Source organism: Dasypus novemcinctus, chromosome 5 (assembly GCF_030445035.2).
Source record: "Dasypus novemcinctus isolate mDasNov1 chromosome 5, mDasNov1.1.hap2, whole genome shotgun sequence".
Lineage (NCBI taxonomy): Eukaryota > Metazoa > Chordata > Mammalia > Cingulata > Dasypodidae > Dasypus > Dasypus novemcinctus.
In genome coordinates, this window is record NC_080677.1 from 5552078 (window position 1) to 5573571 (window position 21494).

The 21494-nt window shown below is 37.8% G+C and overlaps 1 non-coding gene and 1 pseudogene across 1 annotated transcript; one reads left to right on the top strand and one right to left on the bottom strand.

Annotated features, from left to right (window-relative positions):
- Positions 1–2555: 2555 nt before the first annotated feature.
- LOC101447679 (growth hormone-inducible transmembrane protein pseudogene) lies at positions 2556–15851 on the bottom strand (annotated as a pseudogene).
- On the top strand, positions 5774–5879 carry LOC111764720 (U6 spliceosomal RNA). Its single transcript, XR_002797264.1, has one exon. It is a non-coding gene; the product is annotated as a U6 spliceosomal RNA (small nuclear RNA).
- Positions 15852–21494: the final 5643 nt, after the last annotated feature.

The window sequence follows — 21494 nt, forward strand, 5'->3', positions numbered from 1 at the left end:
AGTGCTCTAAGAATGATTGAGATGAATAATACACAAATATGTGATTACACCTAATACCACTGATTTTACATTTTGGATGAATTTATGCTTTATTAATATATATCAATAAAATTGATTTGATTTTTTAAAAATTTGGGTTAACTAGAATTTTAAAACAAGAGACTGATATTTTCTTTATAGCTTTGTTCCACAGTATGGCACATATTGAAAGTATTTTTGCTCAGCTTTTTGAAGCATACTTTATGAAAAGTGTCAGGAATATATTTTTAAAATTTACTTCAAAGCATACATGCAAATGCTATCAATCATCACTAATTCATGGAATGCTGGAAGAAATAGCAGACAATGAATTTAATGATTTGTGTTTATCACCAATGCTAGTTGGTTGCATGGTAAGAGAGTTTTACAAAGGTTTACTTTTCTGTTAACTTCATTTCAAAAATTTTTGAAGCAAAATTAATGCTTCCCAATTATTCAATAATTAAAGGCAAAAATTTTCAGTGTAGTTTACATTTTCTCCCTGATATCACATTACATATGAACAAGCTAAATTTGAAGCTTCAAGGAAAGGAAAAGTTTATTTGTGACCTAGCTAGATAGGTATGAGAAATTGAAACTTTCATAACACAGATTGTCATTAATGGTTTTACACATTTTCCCTACGTGCATCAGTACATACAAGATTTCAGTTGTAATCAGCAGCATAATGTGAACTGGTTGCAATACTACAAGAAAAGTTCGATGTATACTTTGTTTTTATTGAAAAATCTAAAGTGTCTTTTCAAATTAGGCATCTGTCTTTCAATTCTATGTTAAAAATACTGAATTGACCCAAGCATTACAGAATTTATGTAATTTGGACATAATATTGGCACTAATATGTTTTTGCTTTGAAGTCAAATCTATTTTAAAATAGGTGAACCAATTTTGTTAGTGTGGATGCAAGATTAAAGGAAAATGATTTTTCATGAACATTTTAGTTTTGGAAAATTATTGGACATGTGAATCAAATTTTCACCTGCAAATATTTTAAAATCTAAATATAGATGAGCTATTTCCAATGAAGTTCATTCAGCAGCTGAATTGAGATATGTTATAAAGGTAAAATAAACACCATAATTTGAAGACTTAATATGAAAAAAGATAATGAAATGTGTCATCAGTATTTTTGATATCTATTATATCTTGAAATGAGAATATTTTGGACATATTAAGTTAAATGAAATATATTATTAAAAATTAAACTTGTTGCCCTTGATATTTTTTTCACTATCTGCTAGAACTTTATTTCAGAAATAGGCATCCTATATAATGAGATGGTTAGAATAGTTATTTCTGGATTGCAGTATTAAATATTTGTCAGAAAGAGCAACCATCTCAATTAATCACATATACTTCTTTCATTCACTAAAGACTTCTATTAATAACCCCTCTGTATCAAAAATTTACAAATGTCACAAGAAAATTAAATAATCGTCTATGTAGGAGAAGGAAAATTTTGCTAGAAGAAACCCAAAGGCTACAGTTACCCCATTCTACGTTTTATTGATATAGTTCACAAAAACGGAAGTAGTTTTGCTTTGCTTTTTAGTGCTTAATCTGAAAGGAAACACAAGAAATCAAAAGTCTTAGGAAAAAAAAACTGCTTCCATGTTCTCAAGTGTAAGATTTTTTGATAAAGTCTTCAAATGGTGAAGAGATGAGAAAAGAATGCATTCTTTTACACATTCAATAAACAGACAAACAAAATCAACAATCATGAACATATTATCGCATACTCGAATATGCAACAAACTTCATGCTTTGAATATTTTATCTTGGTAATGATTTTAAGGGTATTTTGTTCTAGAAGTCCAAAAGTAAAACTTCCATATATATTATTAATATATTAGGGATTCCCCGTGGTTAACATTCTGGGTTATTGTAATAAGAGGCAGATGTGAGCACATCTACATTGTAAAGACACCACTGAGGAGGTTTGGCAGGAGAACGAATCACCCATGTTTTGTTTTATGCTCACTGCTTTTGCTAAGTGCAGCAGATGAAAAATAGTCAAAAATTCAGACAACTCTCACTGTCTCTCCACCGTTTATTCAAGTCCTAAATATTCAAAGAAAGACTATGGTGACCCTTTCGTCTGGTCCTTTACCAAATTTGTCACTTATGACATTACTTATAATATTCTGCATTCCAAAACTATGCAGATAAACACAAGTTTGCTAATTTTTACTTAACCAAATACATTTAAAAATAGGTAAAACTTTAATTCTGATAGCACAATCTTAGTTTTCATATTCCTCAATGTATTTTTAATGACTCAAACATGAGAATTAGAAAAGCATGTACTTATTTGGAAGAGAACTACTGAATTTATTCTCCAGAGGATAAAGCAGACTTGAAGCATTACATTAAACTGGAACATTTTAAACATGTTGGCATGTTCTTATCTTCTAAACTTCAACGAAAGCTGCTTGTACAGACTATGTAATGAACATCTGTCCCTATTAAATAAGCAAGACATCTACTGTATTAGAGAATCCAGAAGGTAAGTCACTTCATTTCTTTCTGTTGCTTCCACCTGCTAGTATCCTGGCAACTCGGATGAATATATTTAATGCATCCATGTGGATTCTGAACCATTGAATTGGCGGTGTCATATTTTTTACCTCCATACAATGGTGCTACTTCAGCACACCTGACTACTTTCTGGGGGTCATATAAGAGGAACATGCTGACAACTAATCCACTATAAATTGCCCCTGAGTACAGAGTGGTCCTACCACTGTAGTAGGGGAAGAAACATAGATCCTGGTGAGGGCACAAAGACGGGATCAGGTCCCACTTCAGTTCATGACCTTCTCACCGGCAGCACACAAGACCACGGTAGAGAGGCTGTGTACCAAGCAGCTCTGATGAGAAGAGGGCCCCCTAGTATGGCTTGAGTAGCCACCATTGCACCCATCACACCAGAATGTAGCAACCAAGCAAGATGCTTTGGAACTCTGGTCCTAGGGCATTGAACATACCAGCTCCAGCCACGGTTACAAAAGTGGCACCACTTGTCACTCAAGAGCCTCTCATGGTGAAGGTTCTAAGAATAGGAGATCTGCTCACTGCCAAGGCAGAAAAGCTCTTCAACCAATCCTTCCTGCTAAGTGCATATAGGTAGAATGAATTCTGTCCTTCACACACTGAGGCCAGATTACAGCCTTCTCAATAGCTCCAAGCTCATTAGACATTCCCAATGCTCCAAGACCAACAGCAGCTCCTTGAGCAACTAACCATCTTCCATCTGATCAGTTTTAAATATTTTTTTCTCTTGATGACTCCAGTGCTGAATATTTGAGTTCTTGGCCAGTTTTCCCATGCCAGATACCAATTCTTGTCTTGCTGGCATATTCCGTGCCAGGTGTTAAGAGTCACTGATATTTTGTGATGGAATTCTTCAGACCAGGGGAGGCCTTGGTGAAAGCTGGGTGGAAAATGGTGGGAGGCAGTGTCTAAAGACACACAAAGCTTGTCACCAGCACGCTGGTGCACTGAGTTTACCAAGCAGATCTGAAAAGCTCAGTCCCCAGTCACCGCTACCAGGCAGGTCCCCTCCTTGACCGCGGTAACATGTGCGCCACGCTTGACTTTTTTCATGTTGCAACCAGAAGTATTAAAATTACATACTTCCTTCACAGTATATTTCTTTTGGGCACACTGATCTAAAGTTCCCGTTTTAGGGAGCTAGTTAATTTTTCTCCATGTCATGAGCCAGTTTTCCCAAAACTATTTGCTAAACCATTCCTCATTCATTTGGTGTACCACTTTTAGTGACCCATATATGCATGGATCTACCTCTAAATTCTGTCCCTTTAGTCTACTTTTCTATTATTATGCCTTTGCAGTAGTTTTTATTTGCCTTTGTAGTCCTTGTAGTACCTAGAATATTTCTCCATTTTTTTCAGATAATTTTCTGTCTTTTATTATAATTTTTTCCCTTAGGTGTCCTTATTATTTTCTTTGATGGTTTTGTTGCTGTTCTAAGTAATACTTAATTTGTTCTTGGAATAGATAGATAGATAGATAGGTAGATAGATAGACAGACAGACTGACATATGTAATTGGCTTTTGGTAATGTGTAGAAATACTATTGAGTTTTGTAGTTTGAGCTTATATATATGGCAGAGTTGCTGTTTATTATGCTTTTTTTCTACATAGGTGATCATCATGTCACGGGCAAATAAGGATAGTTTTGTGTCTTCCCTCCTAAACTTACACCAACTCTAGGATAAATGGTTGTGGTGATTATGGCCATTAATTTCTCATTTCTCATTTAAATAGAGTGCATCTACATTCTTTTCATCAGGGAAATGTTTACTATAAATTGTGGGTATATTCTTCATCATATTAATGAAGTTCTCTTCTACCTCTACATTAATTTTTCCTGTTGATTGAAATAATGAAACTATTCTTCTCTTTAATATTTTAACATTGAAAATTACATTAAAGTTTTCTGATGTCAAGGCACACTTGTTTTCCCAGGTATTGGAGGTTGAATCATATGCCCTCCAAAGGCATGCTTAGTTCCCAACCCCTGGTCCTGTGAATAGGAACTCATTGTAAAAGGGCCTTTTGATGATTTGCTTCAGTTAAGGTGGGAACCAAGGGAATAAGTGTGCCTCTTAATCCTTTTACTGGATTCCATACAGAGAAGATAAAGCCACAGGTAGCAGCCAGAAGCCGGAAATCAATGGGACCCACAATACAGACAGAGGGGACTTCGTTATGTACATTGCCATGTGTCTGAACCAAGGACCAAGATTCACCAGCAGCCAGCCCCAGCATGCCACTGTCGTCAAGAAGAGAGCATTGCCTTGCTGACACATTGATGTTGGCCTTCTGCTAGCCTCAAAACTGGGAGTAAAATTCCCGTTGTTTAAGCCAATTCACTGTATGGTAATTTCTTTAGGAGCTGGGAAACCAAAACACTGGTATTCTTTGATTATGACCATTTTTTTAAAACAAATAATTGGATCTAGTTAGTTACATTTCATTGAAGAATTTTATATGCATATATATAAGAGAAATAGATCTATAGATCTTTTGTTACTTTATTTGCATGAATCTTACTGGGCTTGGGAAGCAAGTATCTACTAACCTCACTAAATGAATGGGCATGGAGCCATTTTTTTCTTTTGTCTAGAATAACTTGTATAACATAGTACTTTTTACTGTTTTTTAATAGTTTGGTAGATCTGATCTAAAGTAAAATTCATAATCCATCTATATCAACTTAAGGTCAAAACTGTGTAGGCTAAAAGCAGCCCTTAAAATCTTAAGAACTAATGTCAATTTCACTGGAATTCCTTTAGTTTGTTTAGAAATGTTCCTCATAGACTTGCTTTCCTACAGAATATATATTTTAAAAGTATATTCTTGCTATATTAAAAAATAAACTTGTATAAATCTTTTTCAAAGATGTATTTTGTGTTTAGTAAATTGAAATTTTTGACCCCTTTAATTGACTTCTTTCTGTATATCATATTTTCAATTGAGAAAAGTCTCTCATAGTGTCTGAGATATTTGGTAGGTTAGAACAAATTCTGATGGAGAATTTTCTGATGGAGAATATTCTAATATTTTACTGTCGAAATGAGTAAATATTTAAACTAAAAATTTTTATAGGTATTGTGTTTCGTCTTTATTGATTAGTACTGAAATAAATTGACATTATTCATGACTCTTTTGAATATTTTAAGATGTTACAACCTTGATAAGAGACAGTTCTTGATTTGGCAATGAATATCCTAAAGTTGGAATGATACAGGAAAGATGATCATGGCTCCTGGTACAAGGATAACATGGAAATTTTTGAAGCATACCATATTTTTTTTTAAAAAGAAAAATAAGTCAAAAAGAGGCTGGCATTTTTTGTTTTGTTTCGTTTTTGTTTTTGTTTTTTGACAAGATACCCAGACACTTTTTCCCCTGCTTCTTCCCCTAAATACAACATAATAACCTGGAAAAAAACTTCAGCAGGCAACCATAAAAGGGCTCTGAAAGGTGGAAGGAAAGCAGATTGGGTAGAGATCCCAGTGATCAAGGAATGATACTGCAGAAAGTCCCTGGGTTTTTCTTTTACTCTTGCATATATCCTAGAATGGGAACCAGAGAGGCCTACAAACGGGAGCTGCCAATGTGTGAAAGAAAGAAAGAGAGAAAGAGAGAGAGAAAGAGGCAGTAAGGGAGGGGGAGAGAGAGAGAGAGAGAGAGAGAGAGAGAGAGAAAGAGAGAGAAGAGAGGGGGAAAGTGTCAGCTTTCTATGTCAAAAGACTATGAAGATGACAGCACAGCAGAGACTTTCCAATACCCAGAATAACAGCAGCCTGATCTGTCATAGCAGCAGCAGTAATGGAACAGGATCTCTGTCAAATGTCCAGGGAGTTTTGGACTTATCTGCTTCTGCTCCAGTGTCAGCAGGGCTGGTCAGTAACCCATTCCCTACCTCATACCAAAACAGGAATTTGCAAAGCAATTAAAAAATACATGGAATGGAAATAAGTACAACATACTAAAATTTGAGAGATGCAGCTAAAGCAGAGCCAAAAGGGAAATTTGTAGCACTAAAATGCTTTCATTTGAAAAAAACAATCTCAAATCAATAATCTAACCAACTAGTAAAAGAAAGCAAAATAAAAGTAAAGCAAGAAGAAGAAAAGAAATAATAAAGATAGGAGCATAAATAAATTGAAATCAGGTAAACATTAGAAAAAGTCAATGATGCAAAAAGCTTCTTTTTCATAAAAATAAACAAAATTCATAAACCATTAGCAAAATTGACAAAGATGAAAAGAGAGAAGACAAGAATCTTTGGTGTCAAGAATGCAACAGATCACAAAAATTCTGCAGAGAGAGAGAGTGAGAGAGATGAAAGAGAGAGAGAGGGAGAGAAGGAGAGAGAAAGGATAATAAGAGATTACTACAAATAAAATTTTCACTTATAACTGTGAAAACTTAGATGAAATTAACCACTTCCTCAAAAACCCACAAACTACCAAAACTCAGTCAAGATGAAATAGTTATCCTAAATATTCCTTTAACCATTAAAGAAATTGAATTTTTAAATAAAGATCTCTTCAAAAAGAAATATCCATGCCCAAAATAGAAAGAGAGAGAACATTTTCCAATTCATTTTATGAGGCCAATATTAGCCTGATACAAAACCAGAGAAAGTACAAAATATGAAAACTACAGCCAATATAGCTCATAAAATTAAGCACAGAATTCCTCAATGAAATATCAGCAAATTGAATCTAACAATGTAGAACACACCATGACCAAGTGGGATTTATTCTATGTGTGCAAGACTGGTTCAATATTTTAAAATCAATGTAATACACCATATCAGCAGTCTAAAGAAGAAGGATCATATAACATTATTTCAAGTGACAAAGAGAAATATTTGCCAAAATTCAACAATCATTAATCACACGACAACTGAGGGAGTGCTGAGTTCCCATTCTGGGAAACTCTGTCCTACTCCCCAAGGAGCACCAACAATCCCCCAAGTACAAAGGCAAAGACCAGAGAAGAAGGATGGTCCAATGATGGGCCCTTGATACTGATGACTATGCTTATGAGCTTTTGTACTTGAAATTTCCGCTTGGCCTGGAGCAGCAGGGTGCCTAAGAGTTACCTCCTGAGAGCCCCCATATTGCACAAATGTGGCCAGTCTCTAAACCAAACTCAGCATGTAAATGTATTACCTCCCTCCAGCATGGGACATGACTTCTGGGGATGAGCCTCCCTGGCATTGAGGGATTACTACCAAACATCAGCTGGTGAGGCAACTAGAAAAAGACCTTGAATAAAAGGGGGAAATGGTAAAGCCAAATGAGTTTATATGACCAAAAGAGTTCAAAATGAGTTGGGAGGTCATCAGAGGAGTCACATTCATGCACATCTCAGCAGGTTCACAGAGACAGCCAAGTAAATACAACCCGAGGTAGTGGTGCTCCTGAGGATTATAGAAACACCCAGGCCCTATGTTCATGACAGATGGCTCTGGAGTTCAGTGCCTTGCAGAGGGCCCTACTTTGGAACTGGTGTTCCTGAATGTGATGGAGTTGGACTCAGATGTGACCTCTCTACACATGCCTCTTCTGTCACTTTTACTGAACCTGTGGTTGACATTGGGGTTGGTGTATGCTCAGGAGACTTGAATCTCTGGACTGTCTATGTGCCAGCTGGGTCCTGAGCCTCAGCAGAGTTGCAACACCTACTCTCTGGTTCATTGGACTTATCCAGGTCAGCTAACAGGGAGGTGATGATGGTCAACCACCACACCAGGGAACCGAGAAAATCTACAGCTGCAAACAGGAGAATTCTATCAATCAAGCTTGTGGGATCTAAGCCCCCTCTTAACTTAGAGGTGAAGTGGAGAATGTCATTCCCAGGTCCTCAGGATGGAGGAATAAAATATGGATTAGAGTGGACTTACTGGTATTCTACTATAAAACTATTGTGACTCTAGCAATGGAAGAAATTATATCATTGATGTGGAGGCAGTGGCCATGGGAGTTGCTGAATGTGGGGAGAGGGAAAAAGAGATGTGATGTCGGGGCATTTTCAGGACTTGGCGTTGCCCTGAATGATATTGCAGGGACAGATGCAGGACATTATATATCCTGTCATAACCCACTGAATGGACTGGAAGAGAGTGTAAAGTACAATATAAACTATAATCCATGCTGTATAGCAATGCTCCAAAATGCTCTCATCAAATGCAATGAATGTACCACACTAATAAAAGAAATTGTCAATGAGGGAGGAGTGGGGATTGTGGGGGGTGGAGTATATAGGAACCTCTTATATTTTTTATTGTAACATTTTGTGTGATTTATGTATCTTTAAAAAAAGACAATAAAAGATTAAAAAATAAAACTCTCAGCAAACTAGAAATAGAGGGAAACTTCCTCAACCTCATAAAGAGCATCCACAGTTAACATTATACTTACTGGTAAAAAATACATTGACCAAAATATGTTCAGGATCTGGATACTAGAAATAACAAAATACTGATGAAGGAATCATAGAAGACCTACATTTTGGAGCAAGAAACCATGTTCATGGATTGGAAGACTCAACACAGTGAAGATGCCCATGCTCCCCAAATAGATCTACAGGTTAAATGCAATTTCTTTCAAAATTTCAGCAAGGTTTTTTGCACATAGACAAACTTACTCTAAAATTATTAAAGCTTAGAAAACTGAAGATAACTTTGAAAATGAAAAATAAAGTGGAAGGAGTCATTTATTTTTCTGATGGTGAAGCTTATTATATAGCTACAGAAATCAAGAATGTGTTGCAGGCAAAGAGATAGACATATAGATCAATGGATCAAAATAAGTAATCCAGAAATTAATCTTCACAAATAAGCCCAACTAATATCTTATGGTACAAAAGCAATTCAAAGGAGGAAGGATAGGCTTTTTAACAAATGATGGTAGGAAAATTGGATATCCATAGGCAAAAACTGAACCTCATGCCTTACATAAAAATTAACTCAAACTGGAACACCACTCCAATGTAAAACCATAAGACGTTTAGAAAAAAATTAAGGGGAAAATCTTTAGGACCAAGGACTAGGAAGGCAGTTCTTAGAAATTACCCCAAAAGCACAAGATGTAAAATTAAAAATTGATGAATTACGACATTAAAAAGTTTTGCTCTTTGAAAGATCCCATTAAGAGGATGAAAAAAATCAAGCTACAGACTGGGAGAAAATTTTTGCAAGACCACATAACGACAAAGTAGTGTATAAACAACTCTCAAAACCTAACAGTAAAAGCCAAATAGTCCAATGGTCAAAGACATGAATAGACATTTCACTGAAGAAGATATACAGATGGCAAACAAGTACCTGCAAAGATGCGCAACATCATTAGACATTAGAGGAAGGCAATTTAAAGCCCCTACACACCTATGAGAGCAACTATAAGAAAACACAATGACAACATCAAATGATGGCAGAGAAACTGGATCATGCATATATCACTGGTGGGAATGTGAAATATTACAGCCATCATGGAAAACCATTTGGCAATTTTTTGTAAGAGTAAACCTGCAATTATGACACAACCCAACAATTGCATCCTTGGACTCTTATCCCAGAGAAATGAAAACTTACATTCAAACAAAAACAGATAACTGCATGTTCATAGCAGTTTTGTTAGTAATAGCCTAAAACTTGAAACAACCAGATGTCCTTCAATAGGTGAATGGTTCAATAATCCGTGATACTGCCGTACCATGGCATAGTACTCAGCAATAAAAAGGAGCAAGCTATGGATACACACAAGAACTTGATGAACCTCAAAGGAATAATGCTGAGTGAAAAAAGCCAGTCTCAAAAGGTGACATACTCTATGATTACATTTAAATGACAATTGTGAACTGGTACAATGATGAAGCTGTATAACAGATTAGTGGTTGTCAGGGATTAGGAAAGGGTTCGCACAAAATCTCCTTGACGTCCAGTTCTGTGTATTTGATTTGGGTGGTAGTTATACATAGCTATATATGGGATACAATTGTAAAGATGTGGAGACACACACAAACACACAAAATTCAAGAAAAGAAAGATAAGTTATGTCAGATTTAAAATGAAACTTTGTTCACTACACGTGTCACACACTCAGATGGGACAATGGCAGAAGGTGAAATAACAAAATATACATCTACGAATCCCTCCTGGCCTGTTTAATGCAACTCGTAATAATGCTATTACTTCATTAAAAAAATAGAAAATCTAAACAGAGTTTACCAAATGGGAGGCAGGGAGAATAGGCAGTAACAGGGACTGTTTGGGAAAACTGGAACAGAAGGTCATTCTGTTTATAGTGTTGCAGACATGGGGAGCTCAATGGACAGAATTGCAAATGATCTAAAGACTCTGGCTTGGGGATCAATGCAGTGACTGGACAGACGTTCGGTTTGCTTCACTTAGGCAGAGGGTAAGAATCGTCACTGTGGGGGTAGAACCACATACCGGGAGACGCGGTCAGCCACCTGCATGATGGTGGTGGAGATGGCTGAGTGACAAGTAGCCAGAAAGCTTGCCTTTGAAATTTATTGAGGTTTCTTTTACGGGGTGATGCCCAGTCCATTTTTATTTATTTATTTCTCTCCCCTTCCCCAGTTGTCTGTTCTCTGTGTCCATTTGCTGCATGTTCTTTTTGTCCACTTCTGTTGTTGTCAGCAGCACGGGAATCTGTGTTTCTTTTTTTTGTGTGTGTGTCATCTTGTTGTGTCAGCTCTCCGTATGGGCGGCACCATTCCTGGGCAGGCTGCACTTTCTTTCGCGCTGGGCGGCTCTTCTTACGGGTGCACTCCTTGTGCGTGGGGCTCCTCTACGTGGGGGACACCCCTGCGTGGCACAGCACTCCTTGCGCGCATCAGCACTGTGCGTGGGCCAGCTCCACATGGGTCAACGAGGCCTGGGGTTTGAACCACAGACCTCCCATGTGGTAGACGGACATCCTAACCACTGGGCCAAGTCCGCTTCCCCAGTCAATTTTTAAAAGTTCTAAGTGTACTTGAAAAGAATGTATATTCTCTGCTTCTTGGGTGTAAAAATCTTTATAAATCTAATAGTTGGAAAATATGAATTGTATTTTTTGGGACTTTGATGTCTCTGCTTACTTTTTCAGTATTTAAAAGCTTGGGAATCGTTTGTTAAACGACCCAGCTCAGCAAAAGAAGAGGATTCAAATAAAGGGCAAATGTCGAACTTTTTCAAAAAATGAATCAAATTAGATTAAAAACTCAAGAAACAATTTTAAGAAAAAAAATTAGCATTTCAGACAAATTAAATTAAGGGAAATACTGAAACATGCAAAAGAAAAATATAAATGAGAATCCAGATACAAAAAAGATAATAGAGGAAAATAAAAATTACAAGAATGGTTTTATAGACATACATTTTATAATAAATTTGGAAATTTAGTAGTGAGGATAACATTCTAAGAAAACGTCACTAAATTTGACTGAATAGTAGAAATTCCAAGTAAGTTAATAGTAAAAGAAGTGGGAATTTTTTTTGAAGAATTTCTACCAAAAAGCTGTCTATAGATGTACATGATACTATAGGTAATTTTTCTTATATTAAAAAAAAAATTCATTCCTTTACCACATAATCTATTTCAGAAATAAGAAGCTGGAAACTCTGATTTTATCACATAATTAGTGAGGCTATGATAGAAGAATATAAAAAAGCACAAAGAACAATGCATATCTAAGGTTATTTTTGAATATAAGTGCAAAATTTTAGTCATCTACATTTAAAGTGCTTACGAGAATAAACACCAAATGTGGTGTTTCCCTCCCAGAAATATAAGAATGACTTAATGTCAGGGAATCCTGTAATATGATGCAATACATCAGTAGGTCAAATAAGAAAAAAAAAAGTGGTGCTGAAATTTATGGCAAAAAGTTCTTTAAAATTTGATACCTAATTTTAAAAAGCTTACTACATTAGAGAATAGAAGACAGATACCTTTACATGAAAACTTATATATGTTTAGTGAACCAATATCATATCACTGGGGAATTGGGAGACAAAAAGCGATACAAGATAAGTATGCAGTGAATTAAGAGGGTTTAGCTACTGACTGTGTGTGAGCATCTGTGGAGATGGAGGTGAAAATGACGATGTGCAGGCTTTGGATATGAACAGGTGGCACCATCACAGAAGTCAAAGCAAGAAAAGATGTTGAGCAATAAAATGTTCAACTATCAGTCAATTACAGTGGCTGATTTATACACAGATAATTCACTGAATTGAGGCTTGCTCAAATTAATACAATGGACTTTTTTTCCCCCACCTGCCTCTGGATATTCCTTCAAAGGGAGGTAGTTTGTATCTTTCTATCCTGGCTAATTTATTATTAGGGTCCAAAAAATAATCTCTCCATTTCTTAGTAGAAATTGCCCTCTTTTCAACCAGCTGGTCCCTAGAGCATTGACTGTTTCCCAGAATCACTTTATTAACACATCTTTGTGTAGCAAAATTTTCCCAGAGATGACTTCTGATCCTGGAGCCTTAAAAAATAAAAAAATAAATAAATAAAAGAGACTGTTGCAATTCCTCTTAGATTGCATGCTGTGGTTTCTCAAACACGGATGAAATCGGCGTTCCTTCTCAATCGAGTATTTTTAAATAGGTTTTTTTCTTTCTTGCCTTCCCTACCCATTGCCAAGCTCCCCCCAGTTACCAATTTGTGGGATGCCTCACCTACATTTCAGAAATCTATGTTTGAAATGTTCACCAATAGAGAGGATAGAGTGCTTGTCATTCAATCGGTAGCACAGACTGGGGATGGGCTGAGGGGAAAGACTGGATAAACAAGTGGGGGAAAGGTGAGAGTGAGCACCGTGCTTTCTCAAAGCTAAGCTGCATGCTTTCTCTTCTTAACACACTCCTGCCATTGGAAAGGATTTTATGATCAACATGTGATTAATATGTACAGCTTGATATGTATATCAAAGAGGTTAAAAGGTGGGAAACTAGCCTGTAGTATTCCCCCATCCTGTACTCTTACCTCTGTTATCAAATCTATGGTAGTTTTACAATCGATGGCATCCTGGAATGGAGAAAAGAGCCCATTTCCCTCCTGGTGAGCCCTGCCTTGACTGTGAGCATGAATGACTGAATGTTTAACAGAGTAATTCGAATAACTTGATTAAGTAACATATGACCATCCTGCTCTTGACCATTTGTGAAATAAATTCAGCTTCAGTGCAAAGCCGTGTCTGGAGTCAATGGGAAATCTATATATGTATTTTTGGACAAGACATGCTTCCTTTAAACCCTAAAATACTGCTGACGATCTAGAGAAAATGGAACACTTCTAACTGGAAGAGGTTTGTTTTGCTTTTTTCACTTAACACAAACAGCAATTTTAATGGAAATTTCAAATAAACTTTTTAACAAGATGAAAAAAAAGATGAAGTCCAATGGATATTCACTGTTCCTTACAACTCCAAACACAGATTAAAATAAAATCCTGGGACATAGCAGAAGATGAATTTGGGTGATGGAGAGACAGGACATTAATGAAAGCTTTTCAGTGTATTATGTGATTATTTTCCGCTTCGACCCTAAATGAATAAATTGAAGAAATTAACTGTTAGCCACTGCCAAAGCGGATTCCTGTTTGGCTCTTACGCGACCTGATAGGCTTCTCATCTGCCAAAGTAGCCCTTGGTGAGGAACTCTGAGCCCTCCACGAAAGCTGAAGCTGTTCCTAAAAGTAACATCAGAGTAACCTAAGATCATAAAAATATCCACACGTATTAGGAGGATGGGCACAATGTGCTGTGCTCCAAGAGGTGTTTTTCAGGTTCTGAATTGCAATGCATAATAATCAGACAAGCAAGACTGGAGGCATAGGTTGACTTTGATGCTAACTAACAGTTAAAACACTTTTGTCCATGGACAAGGTCGTACTTTGCTTATGTATTTAAATACATTACTCGTCCCCCTCATCTCGCTTCTCCATTTTCAAAAGGAGCAAGTCAGTAAGTGTTACAATCTACGGTAGAACAAAATGGGGAAGGTGGCCTTTAGTTGAAAATAGGAAATTAATTCTAAGAACTGCCAGCTTGAAACCCTAATCCTGATTCTTTCTACGAGATAATGACGTAAGAAGTTCCTCTGTATTGAGAGCAGCTCAGATAAGTTAGCAGTTTGGTAAGAATCCCCAGGAGTTGGAAACCTCAGTTCCGAACAGAAAATATTTGGTACTTACCACTCACTTATGCAAGGAACGAGCATTCCTGCCATACCCAAGCAGTCACAAGGAACTCGGCAGCTCCCTTTCCCAAAGGCACGAGGGGCACTGAAGCTAGGGGCCAGGGCCCACTGTTTTAGCTCTGCCCGTCTACTTCTTGGCATTTTCACTTGGAAATATCAAACATAGTATGCTGCCGTGGAAAAAACTCAAAAGCCTTTTCTGGGAATCTTGTCTCTATCAGTTATGAACTGTCCATAAACCTATCACTACTTTTCTGGGAGTATGGCAAAGGGACCAATATCAGCTGTATATCCCAAAGGATTCTTAAAAGAATAAAAACAAGACAGTGATAGAAAAATTGCTCTGGGCATTATGAGACATATGACATTATCATAGCGAAGTTAAGTGATTTATTTAGTTGAGTACTCTCAATTTTAAAATAGTACTGTGAGTATAAAACCAGGGCATTCGCTGGTATTTTCCCATTTCTAGTGTTTTGTCACACCTTTCCCTGAAGGTGAATGAGAGCTAACATGTATTGTGAACTAACTGTGTCTAATCTATATTGTATCTAATGTCATTATCAACATGTATGCCTATTACCTATTACATTGAACCTTATTAAATTATTAATTTTGTAGATAAAAATGATCCCATATTGGCTGTACATATCTTTCCAATCGAATGCTATCACTCTCACCTTATAGATGAAGAAAACTGGGGCTTAGGGGCATATAAAGTTTAGCCCAAAGTGAAAGACTTGGCAGAACAGGAATTTGATGCCAGGGTCTATGGACAACTCAAGTCGCCTCACTTTTATTGCCAGCAGTTGAGTCAGCTTATCTCTACGTTTGCTCCATTCCCTGGGATGTCATTTTTTTGGACTTGAAATGACTTGGCACAGCTGGGTGTGCTCACCCCACTCCCCGCCCCCAACCGTCTTGGGCTTCATTTCCCTTGCATCAGGGCTTTTGCACATACTCTGCCTCCAGCAGTGCCCACTCCGTTCCTCTGAATGCAGTTGGAAGAGTCGTCCTTGCTGTGTTTGGTGTTTTTCACAGGGCTCATCGGCTCGTGTCTTGGCTCTTGATTATGTGTCCTTTTCATCCTCGGGCACATTCTGAAAGTTCAAGCCCTACCTAGGCTTCTGAGCATTGTCCAAGTCCCTTTGAGCCCACTTCCTTTTGAGGGCCCTGGACCATGAGATACAGTTTCTGTTTTTTTCCTCTGCTGACCCTGACAGGGATTCCTGTAAAAGTCCATTCCTTCTGTATATACCCAAAGGTCACTTAGTTGGAAATCGAACCCACCCTTCCCGGATAATATTCAGATCCATGTTCCTGTTTACCAAGTTGTGACAATATGAAGGAGACTGTACTGAGTCGTCTGTATTTTAGAGAGAAATTCCCCATTTGTAAGTTGGTGCATCTGCCCACTGCCCCAGAGCTGTTCTCAACCATGTACTTGCTTGAGTCATTGAGTAATACGCTCCAACACATGCTTGAGTTTTCATGCAGCTTGTAGTCTTGACTGATCACTGTTTGCCAGGTGCTGTGTGGCATACTTGACCTGTACTCTGTATTTTAATTCTCATACCAATTGTCTGCGTTGGGCGCTATTATTAACCCACTGAAGAGGTGAAGAAGCCGAAGCACAGGGAGACTGATTTGGGCAGTTCTTGGTCACGATTCTCTATCGCCTCCCTAGGTTGGATCTTGAATCCTCTCTGTGCTTACCTAAATAATTAATGCCAAGCTGTTCTATATAAATGTGCACAGGTATGATTCAATAGCCAGATTAAACAGGACTTTTAATCCACAAAGCTATAAATATATTCATATCTTCTGTCAAGTAAACAAATCTTTTGATAATTAGATAACACCATTTTTTCCCCCAGCAGTCGCCTGGGGCCCTGGGGGAAGATCCCCCAGCTAAGATCAAATGTCATGAAGCACGAGCCAAAGCCACAAGCAACGAAGCCCGTCTCAAGAGCTATTCCTGCTATATTGTACAGCATTTATGGAAACACTTGAGAGGGTACTTTATACCCGGGGTCTTGTTGCTGAGCCACAAGATGCCAAGAACCCCAGGAGTAATGGGCTGGGGTTTTGAGGGACTTCTCCTCTTGTTAGCATATCAAACTCAGTTTAGGAAACTCCTTGTCATTTAGCCTTATTTTCCCTCTGGTCTTTTCTCTAGAAGATTATGTTTGTTCCATGATGCCTAAGCTAATGGAGAACTATGGATGTGTTTCACTTATTTTTCTAATTTATGAACAATTCCTTGAATATGTTTCAGGTAGACAGCATGCTACAGTAGAGCAGGCACGGTAGGCTGAGTCTGAAGATGTGGGCTTACATTCTGGCTCGACTACCCACTGGTTATGAAAACTTGGAAAATCACAAGTTTGTTCATTCATCCATTTATTCATTCACCTTTTCAGTTTTTACTAGGTTTCATACATAGGTTTAGGCCCAAGATGTGATATTGCATTTGTATTATTTTTCCTCTCTAAAAGGGCAATGAATGATTCTACTTCCTTAACTTCCAAATAGTTGTGAAATAAAACCTTCAGGTATTTGCAAACACCTTGTAAAGTTTAAAGCATGGCACAAATGCTGATGATTATATCTGCCTTTTCTATTGTAAAATACACATGACCAAAAATTGACAATTGTAACCATTTTAAAGTGAACAATTCAGTGACATTAAGTACACCCACAATTTTGTGCAATCATCTTCACTATCTAGCTCCAGGTGGAATCCCCATACCCGGTAAACAGTCACTCCCAATTCCCTCTTGCCCCCAGCCCTGGCAATCAATAATCGGACTTCTGTCTCTGTGGGTTGTCTGGGTATTTTGTTTATCGATCCATCTGTTGCTGGACATTTGGGTTGCTTCTACCTTTTGCCTATTGTGAATAGTGCATGAACATGCATGCACATGTTTTTGCTTAAATATTTGGTTTGAATTCTTTGTGGGAACATACCTAGGAGTGGAATTGCTGAGTCAAATGGTAGTTCTATGTCTAACTTATTGAGGGTCAGCCAAACTGTTTTCGTCCATGGTTGCACCTTTTTAAAATCCAGCAAGCAGTATATAACGATTCCAATTTCTCCACATCTTTGCCAACATTTATTTGCTATGTGTTAAATTATAACCTTCTTAGTGGGTCTGAAGTGGCATCTCATTGTGGTTTTGGTTTGCATTTCCCTAATGACTAAGGAAGTTGAGCATCTTTTTATGCTCTTGTTGGTCATTTGTGTGTCTTATTTGGAGAAATGTCCATTCAAGTACTTTGCCCACTTTTAAATTGGGTTGTTTGTATTTTGGTTGCAGTATTGTGTTTTTTATATGTTCATATTAGATCCTTACCAGATACATGGCTTGCAAATATTTTCTCCTGTTCTGTAGGTTTTCTTTTCAATATCTTGATAGAGGCTTTTGATGAAGTTCAATTTATCTATTTGTTCTGTTGCTTGTGTTTTGATGTTCATATCTGAGAAAATAATGCCAAATTGAAGGTCATGAATATTTATTCCTATGCTTTCTTCAAGAGTTTTATAGTTTTATATCCTACTTAGGTCTTTGATTCACTTAGACTTAAATTTTTGATTATGGTTTGAGGTAAGGGTTCAACTTTATGCTTTTGCATGGGGATATCCAGTTTCCCCAGCACCATTTGTACTTTACTCTTTGAATGGTCTGGGCACTCTTGTTGAATATCAATTTACCGTAGAAGTGTGGGTTTATTTCTGAATGCTCAATTCTATTTCACTGATGTTTTTGTTTATCCTTGTGCCAGGACCACACTGCTTGGATTACTGTAGTTTTGAAGTAAGTTCTGAAAACAAAAAGTGTGAGCCCTGCAACTTTATTCTGTGCTTTCAAGATTATTTGTTATCTTGGGTTTCTTTTAATTCCATATGAATTTAAGGATCAGTTAGTTCATCTCTGCAAAAAGAACAACAAAAACTTTGGGATTTTAATAAGGATTACATTCAATCTGTGGACAACTTTGGAAAGCAATACAACCTTAACAATGTTAAGTCTTCCAGTTCATGAACTAGTTATCTCAGTAAGTCTTTCTATATTTTTAGGTTTTCTTTAATTTCTTTCAGTTTTGTAGTTTTCTTTGTTCATGTCTTTCATCTCCTTGGTTAAATTTATTCCTATTTTACCCTTTTGGATGCTATTCTAAATGGAATTGTTTTCTTCATCTCCTTTTGGATTGCTTATTAGTGGTGTTTAGAAGTACAACAGCTTATTGCAAACTTGTTGACCTCAGTTATTCATTCAAATAGTTTTAGTAGATTACTGAGATTTCCATATGTACATGACCATGCCTTCTGCATATAGAGAAAGTTTTACTTCTTCCTTTCCAATCTGGATATACTTTATTTAGTTTTCTTGTCTAATTTCCCTGGGTAGAACTTCCAGTACAATGTTGAGCAGAATTGATGAAAGTGGACATATTTGTCTTGATCTTTTTGGGGAAAAGAATTCAGTCTTTTTCTATTAAGTAAGATGTTAACTTACTTAATAGATGCCATATTTTGTCAAATATTTTTCCTGCATCTATTGGGAATAGCATATGATTTTTATTCTTTATTTTATTGAAATTGTATATTACATCAATTGATTTTCAGTAGTTAAACCAACCTTGTATTCCTAGGTTGACTCCTACTTGGTACATACACACACAATATAATTCTTTTTATATGCCATTGGATTTGGTTTGCTAGCATTTTGTTGAAGATTTTTGCATCTAAATAAGAGACCTTGGGCCATTGTTTGCTTGTGAAGATTTTGCTGGCAAAGGGATTTTAGAATCCTTGGGAGGGAAGATCAGGGCCAGGAAGTAAATGTTCCAAGGCTCCTACCTCCCAGGAAATTTCTCCAAATGATAAAATGATGCAGAAGAAGCAGGAAAATGTGTACTATGATTTCTATTTACTTTTGACACTTATATTTAATGTAATCAATTTCATCCCATTTATAGAATTTCTTTTTGAACTGACTCAAGAGACAGGAAATAATCTGTACAAGACTTGCTGTAATCCTTACATCAAGTGGCAGATATGCTTTTGAATGGATTAGACTTTTCCCACTCTGTTTTCTGTATGTATTTATGGAATGATCTTTGAAAAGCCTATTTAAAATAGCATGAGCCTGTCTTATGTGTGGCTGATGTCAGCTTCTAGAAATGTTAGGATTCATTTTTTAATCACAACATTAACTGGAATTAGTAACTGAGAACTAAAATGGAGTACTTCCAATGTTTTTTGAGGTTGTGTCCACATGGCATTTTTCTTTTAATTTCTCCCCAGCCCAGAAAATTAATAGCGCATACATGCACATGCAAATGCACAAATGTATATATGTATGTGTGTATGTATCTGAATGTGTACATGACTAAACATAAAATATGAAAATATGTGAGAAATATGAGATGGTTCACAGAGATGTCCTGGGTTAGCTTACGTATAGGTTTGGAATTGCTGCATTGTTTAAACAGTGAAACAGTGCACAGAATTAATTTTCTCATGTTAGGTTGTTTATTTCCCTTCCCATTTTCATAGTAGCTTTCACATAGATTTGAGGACTGCGAGGCCAGCCTTAGCTGTTGAATTTTGTTCTGATGAACTACAACTGAACATCCAGTGCTGGGACTTTGTTGCAGAACCAGATGGAAGGGGAGCTTTGTGGCTGCTTGCTCCCACCCTCGCCCGTAGGGGAAGGCTGCCCAGCTCCCCGTGGGAGCCTCACTGCTCCGGGCAGCAGCAGAGCCTGTACTTCCCATCGGGTGCCTTCCTGCAAGCTAATCTTCTTCCATTTCCTGCTGAGTGTGGCGATTGCCTAGTCCCTCCAGTATTGCCCCACTTCCTCTATTTGGAGGCCCTCGCCTACCCTTTCCTAATTCACCTTCATGACGTGTGTGACACCGTGCTCCATGAAGTTGTCACAATTTTGCTTCACTTGCTGTGGTTGCTCCTCTCTCTCGAGATTTGGTGGATGCCATTTCCAGAAGGAACACCATCTACAGCCATGCAGGCAAGGAAAGAGGCGGGCTTGGGGTAGAAGACTAAGCTCTAGTCTTAGTTGAAGTTGGAAGACTTGCCCATCAGGGCAAGCAAAATGGGAACCGGAGAGGTCCATGGTGCTGAAGATACTGTCTGGCCCTGGAGAGTCTGCACAGGAAAGTGTCCAAGGCACACAGCCTTCTCCATCAGGGTTCAGGAGGTGTCAGGATCCTACCCATAGAAGGAAAAGACACAGAGCCCATCAGCCAAATGATGGCAGGCAGCAGAGTCTGATCTGGAAAATTGGTTCCTGGAAGCTGGCTTCAGCCACGTGGCGAGGAGTTCAGACACATGAGTCCTGACATACGCAAGGTGTTGCTGGAGGACTGGATGGACACTGAGAAGAAGCTCACAAAGTCTTTGTCCACAGTTTGGGGTGTGAAAAGAGCATGGAGAGCTGGCAACTGGGGACCAGAACATAAACTATTCATTCAGCCTAGCCCTAAGGCTCCCTGGTGGCCTTGCGCCCATGCTTCCCGCAGTGCCTCTGGCTTTGTAACAGCCGTGGGAGCAGAGTGAGGGGGGCTACCAAGCAGCACCTTTTCAAACAACAGGACCCTCCAGGCAGGAGTCTCAGTCCCAGCGTGGGCCCTCTTGTGTGACCTTCCTGGGCTGAGAGCATCTTCT